Source organism: Oryctolagus cuniculus, chromosome 16, assembly GCF_051225735.1.
Source record: "Oryctolagus cuniculus isolate XC-2025 breed Fujian yellow rabbit chromosome 16, ASM5122573v1, whole genome shotgun sequence".
In the NCBI taxonomy this organism is placed as follows: domain Eukaryota; kingdom Metazoa; phylum Chordata; class Mammalia; order Lagomorpha; family Leporidae; genus Oryctolagus; species Oryctolagus cuniculus.
In genome coordinates this window covers 9992995-9999979 of record NC_142882.1, presented here as the reverse complement: position 1 = coordinate 9999979, position 6985 = coordinate 9992995, and positions in this window count along the sequence as shown.

The window sequence follows — 6985 nt, the reverse complement described above, 5'->3', positions numbered from 1 at the left end:
ATGAATTCAGGTGAATGTGGTTAGAGAGGATAATATTTAAACAACTGGCAAATCAGTTGTCATTTAAACTCTTTCAGAACTAACAGAAAAGAAAAAGTGCATCTTGACTTCTGTCTCTGAGTAAAACTCAGATTCCATAGTGGGATACATCAAGGCTTGTCTAAAAAGCTCACGCAGATGAGTGTGTGCATAGGCAGTTTGCTTCTTTCCCACATCTGCACTGAAGAACTCACTCCTTTCCCTAAATATGACCTCTTCATAGGTGGTTATGGAAGAACTACCAACATGTCCTGGCTTTTCACTTTGCCATCCAGGAGATCAATAAGAATCCCCACTTACTCCCCAACATGTCCTTGGGTTACCAATTCTACAATGGTTTTCCCAGTGATCAGTTCACTTTGTGGAGCACTCTGCACTGGCTCTCAGGACAGGGTATATTTGTCCCTAACTACAACTGCAAAAAACAAGACAAATCAGTCGCCATCATTGCAGGAACCACAGCAACATTTTCTGCTGAAATTGGAACCCTTTTGGAGCTCTACAAAATCCCACAGGTATGTGTGTTCTGAAAAAAAAACCTAAATGAAAGATCTCTGTGAGTGAGATCTCAGTGGAAAGAACAGGTCTTCAAAGAAGGAGGTACCTTTCTCTGAAGGGAGGAGAGAACCTCCACTTTGACTATGACCTTGTCTAAACAAGATAAGAATCGGAGAACTCAGAGGGCTTCCATAGCCTTGGAAACTCATGACTGGAGCATAGGGAGATTACTGATGCCATAGACAGGAGTGTCAATTGGTAAAGTCAACAACAGGAGTCACTGTGCACTTACTCCTCATGTAGGATCTCTGTCCTTAATGTGCTGTGCATTGAGATTTAATGCTATAATGAGTACTCAAACAGTATATTTCACTTTGTGTTTCCATGGGGGTGCAAACTGTTGAAATCTTTACTTAATGCATACTAAACTGATCCTCTGTAAAAAAAAAAAAAAAAAAAAAAAAAAGAAAAAGAAAAGAAACTATCAACTCCCAACTTGACTCTCACTGGGATTAAACATGACAATAGGTCTGATCTGATTTCATCATCATTAAAAAAATCATCTATTATTCCTCACTTTATGTTTCTGTGTGGGAGCAAACTGTTGAAATCCTTACTTAATGTATACTAAGCTGATCTTCTGTATATTAAGATAATCGAAAATGAATCTTGATGTGAATGGAAGGGGAGAGGGAGTGGGAAAGGGGAGGGTTGTGGGTGGGAGGGACGGTATGGGGGGGAAGCCATAGTAATCCATCATTCGTACTTTGGAAACTTATATTCATTAAATAAAAGTTAAAAAAATAATATGAGTTGTATTCTTAAACTAACAGTTGTTATTAATGTTTAAGAAAATGTCTGCCAAATACTCATCTGATTAACCAGTCTTTCTGTCAGCCACTCTTTCAAGTAAAAATTATATTCCTTGGCCAAAAAAAAAAAAAGAAATGAACTTGTATATCCTAAAAGCCATACAAATTTTGTCATAGTTTACATGCCACCTTGGTTCTGTCCCACACTGGGTGAGGATGAGGGCAAGGATACTATCAGGGCCGGTGCTGTGGCTCACTTGATTAATCCTCTGCCTGCAGTCATGGCATCCCATCTGGGTGCCGGTTCTAGTCCCGGCTGCTCCTCTTCCAGTCCAGCTTTCTTCTGTGGCTAAGGAAGGCAGTGGACAATGGCCCAAGTGTTTGGGCCCTGTACCTGCATGGGAGACCAGGAGGAAGCACCTGGTTCCTGGCTATGGATTGGCATAGCTCTGGCTGTAGCAGCCGTTTGGGGAGTGAACCAATAGAAGGAAGACCTTTCTGTTTCTGTTTGTCTCTCTCACTGTCTAACTCTATCTGTCAAATAAATGAAAAAATAAAAAAGGTTACTATCTTGGTGATATTGCATTCAAAATTCATGCCTTCCCAGTTTGCACTGCAGAATGTGAAGAGCTCACAGGGATATTACACATTTTCATGCTATCATATCAGCTTTCTTCCAAAGGCAAAGGGCATAAGAAGCATGGTGTTCTCTGGGTGCAGAATAACAGAGTTCAGCTATCTCTAGAGCAATTTTTCTTTTTACCCAGTAACATTCTCCTCAAAGGCCTCCCTTGGAGAGAATATCTCAGCCTTACCCCAACAAAGATACTTCACAGTCATGACTACTTTGGCTTTCAGATCACCCATGGCCCTTTTGATCCTCTGCTAAGTGATAAAGACCGGTTTCCCTCACTCCATCAGATGGCCACCAGTGACAGCTCTGTGGTCCATGGAATGATCTCCTTGTTGCTGCATTTTGGCTGGACTTGGGTGGCGCTCTTTGTATCTGATGATATGAAAGGAGAGCAGTTCCTTCGGTACTTCGAGACAGAGATAGTAAAGAGAAGTCTCTGTGTGGCCTTCACACAAAAGCTCCCTGCCACTAAGAGACTGTATGCCTCCACTGATATCACTTTCATGACTGGGATCAGCCTTTCTTCTGCAAATGTGCACATACTCTATGGTGAAGTAAGGAGCCTCATCTGTGTGGACTTTGCAGGAGAATACTTTTTAACCGTGGGCAAGGTGTGGATCATGGTAGCAAAGTGGAACATCGTTGTGCATGAGACATACCGTGCACTGCACTCTTTCCATGGAAGCTTCTCATTTTCACCACACAAGGGGGAAATCCCAGGCCTCAAACATTTTCTCAAGACAGTGGACCCTTCCCACTACCCAGAAGACTTTTACTTCACTAAACTATGGTTCCACATTTTCACCTGCCTACCTTCTGGGTCGCAATGTGGAGAAATAGGAGACTGCCCACCAAACACTTCCTTAGAGTTTTCCCCAGGAGACATCGACATAATGACTCTATCTGACTCTAGCTATTTCATCTACAATGCTGTGTATGCAGTGGCCCATGCCCTCCATAAGATGTTTCTAGAGAAAGTAGAAATGGGATCTCTAGGAGATGCAGCTCAACCTAAGCTTCTTCCCTGGCAGGTAAACCCCCTCCAGAGCAGGGTGGGCATGGAGCCACTAATGGCATTTACACATTTTTTTACAGAAGTAGAACTCCATGGTTTTTGTCATATACTTCCAAATAAAATGTAGAAAGTTAATGAGTCCCTCAACTAATAGAGTGAGGAGAAACCCATATGGTATCTATTCTAAACATTATTGAGGTATAAAATTTTATGTATATAGAATTGAACATATATCACACATATGTTTGTCTTAAGTTGGGTCCTCAGGGACCTCCAGACATCTTTAGTTTTAGAAAAGTGTATATCTTTAACATAAACTAGGCTTATATGTCAAATTTTTGAAACATTAAAAAATAATCTTACTGTTAAGTTTACTTTGTTGAACCCTAGAAAGAGCTCAGGTAAGAACACAACTTGTTACCATCAAAAAATCATCCTTCAGCACCACCATCCATGACAGACCCATGTGGAAGTACAAAGCTTAACTTCCATAAAGCCCCAAGTAAACCACCATCCTGGTCAATGACACATCAGAGTTCATACCTAAGTCACCTAATATAATTTACTGATTATATTACATCAGTTCTCATCCTTGTAATCAGGCAATGGTAGAATGGTTCTCTTCACTTGAACCCATGAGATGATGATGACTCAAACCCTGCAAGTCTCTCTGAAGAAGAATTCCTGAGGATAGGGAGCCTGGGAATTGACTTCTTTTTGCACATGCACTGCTACAGCATCTCTGACTGAATTCCATTTCTGGGATTTCTTCAGTCTCATTATCTTCACAATCTAGTATTTACGTGTTGTGTTCTTTTGGGGGTGTCATGTTGCCTTCCTTATTCTCTATCTTGAATTTGTTCATATGTTTTTTGGCATTTGTGGAGATAATTGTTCATTTCTTTTTTTTTTCACTGTGGTGTCTTTCATCTTTGGACTATGTGTGTATTAGTGGAGTGTCTGCTTTCAGGGGCTACCTAGAGCTATGAAGTAGGTGTGGCCAAGAAGCTCTTTTCAATGCTCCAGTGTGAGAGCTATATCTGCAGTGACACACCCAGGTTTGCATAGTAAATCTCTCTCTCTCTCTCTCTTTTTGATCAGAGGGAAGGTTTGTTCTTGTCTGTTGGTGTAGACTCAGTTGAGTTCCTTTCCTCAAAGGAGACCAGTACCTGGGTGCTAGCCTCAGTGTGTATATTATTTGTCTGCTCTGCCACAAGGATGACACAGAGGATCTGTGCAGCCTCAGTGTAAACTCAGATTGCTGGCAATGTCACTCCCCAGGTAACCAGGCAGCCCTGTTTGTGCGGAGCCCACTACAGTGACTGTCCAATGTCCCAGCCACACCCTGAGTCCTCCAATGCAGCCTCAGTGTTTTCAAATCCCAGCACACAAGCCTCCCACAGTCATGAGCACTCAGCCCCTGTCTGTTCTCACCAGGCTCAGGAGTTTCTACTTGTCTGTTTTCTGGTACAGCTTTTATGTATGTCCAAGATGACGCCTGCTCTCTATCAGCTTGTTATAAGACACAGTTGCAGGGTGATTGGGGAGAGAGAAAACATGTTCCACCTTTGTTTTTTCTCCTGTAGTTTGGCAGGTACACTATCCCCCATGGGACTCCAAGCTGGATTCCCTCTAAGCTCTTCCTGCAGCTTCTTGCCAGTGGCTTGGACTGCTGCGGTTTGGTCTCACCTCACTCTCCAGTGCTGGTGCAGAGGCTCTCAGCTGCTGGGGTCCTAAGTTGTGCATGTCCTTGCTCTCCACATAGGTCCACCATGTCCCTCCAATTTGTGTAGAGTTTTCTCTGCTGTTTTCTCCTTAACTCTTCCCTGAGCCTACAGTCTTTCCACTTTTTCTTAATCTATGTTCTCCTAGACTAGAGCAGCAATCACTCTCCCTTGTCCACCATCTTAATCCCATCACTAGCACCTAAACTTGAATGCTGTCCTTCTTACAATTATGTTTGTCCTCTAGCTTCACCCACTTCTGAAGAAAATCCAATTTAGGAACAGTGCTGGATATGACATATCCTTTCATGAAACAAGGCACGATGTGGTACAATATGATATCCAGTATATTGTGAATTTTCCTGTGGGCCTTGGATTGATGGTCAACATTGGAAAGTTTTTCTCTAAGAGTTCACAGGATCAAGCCTTGGTCATCAATGAAGAGATGATAGAATGGCCTATTGCATTCAAAGAGGTATGGATCCCTTTCAATTTCACAGACCTATATGGAGTAGATTAAGTATGAAGCCTTTACATAAGCATCAGAGTCTCACTTCATATCATGGCTTCCCAATACATAGTAATTCATATATATATTCTTGGCAATGCATGTTGAAGGAGCAACTTGGAATAATCTGATTTATTTTTAATTTGAGCATATATATTTATGCAGATATTGAGTGAATAGAATAAAGTATAATTAATGAAAGAAATAAAGAGATCAGTGTATAGACACATAAATTCTCAGTATATCTCTCTATGTATGCTGAAGGCCTTAATCACATATGGTGGGGCCTTTACGTTCTGATGCATGATGAACACAGTGGATTATGGGTCGACTTATCATTCACCTCTTTGTAGGTCACATTTCTTTTTTTTGCATTTTGCATGGTACTCAATCTTCCACATTTTATTCTTCATAACATCTTGAGGTATTGACATTAGTTTGTGTTGTTTCCAAAATATGATTTTTTTCGCATGAGCTATTTATAAGAACAATGCATTGCACCCAAGTGATGTGTTTATCTCTTGAAATTAATGGCCTGCCTGAATAGAGAATTTCAGAAATGTACTAAACACAATTATTGTTTCATAACACATTCTAACCATTTCTATGTGGACCTGATTTTTTCAGTTGCTCTCAGTAGTGTGCCTCCGTATCATGTCTTTTGTTTCTTTTATCTGTGATGTAAAATATTCTAATCAATTAAGTATGAGTTCATGGTCAAAGAGTTCTTAGACTTTCTAGTTTCCAGAACCATTGCTACATAGAAACCCACATTAAACATATTTTGGATATAGTGGTTCAATAAGAAGAGATAAATGGCAGAGGATGTTAGTGGGTGATGTGTGAAATAAAATTGATTAACTGCATTTGTAATATTTGCTACATGTTGATAAAGTACAATGATGACCACAGAAGCTCCAAATTAGCTGCCTAGGTAATGATGACTTGGCAGGCATAAGAGGAGACACAGTGATGACCTTCCACTGAAGGTCACATTTTCTTTTTCTTTTTTTTCCTTTTTTTTTACAGGCAGAGTTAGAGAGAGAGAGAGAGAGAGAGAGACAGAAAGAGAGAAAGAGAGAAAGAGAAAAAGAGAGAAAGGTCTTATTTCCATTGGTTCACTCCCCAAATGGCCACTACAGCTGGTGCACCATGCTGCACCGGATCCGAAGTCAGGAACCAGGTGCTTCTTCCTGGTCTCCCATGTGGGTGCAGGGCCCAAGCACTAGGGCCATCTTCCAATGCCTTCCTGGGCCACAGCAGAGAGCTGGACTGGAAGAGGAGCAACCTGGGCAGAACAGGCACCCCAACTGGGACTCGAACCCAGGGAAGCAGCACCGCAGGCAGGGGATTAGACTAGTGAGCTGTGGCACCAGCCAGGTCATATTTTCTGTTGTGTGTGGGGGGGAAGTATTGAAATTCCATTAAAGTGATAATATGCAAAATCAAGATGAATGTTTCTCTTTTCATTTCAGACTCCTCAATCTGTGTGTAGCCAGAGCTGTGGCCCAGGATTCAGGAAAGTGCCACAGGAAGGAAGACCTGTCTGCTGCTATACTTGCACTTTTTGTACAGACAGAGACATTTCCAATCAGACAGGTAGAAACCGTATCCATTCCTACTGATAACTCCACTGTCATAATTATACTACTCAGCCAAAAGAAGGAATAAAATCCAGTCTTTTGCAACAACATTGATGCCACTGGAAGACATTATGCTTAGTGAAATAATTCAGCCCCCAAATGACAACTATCA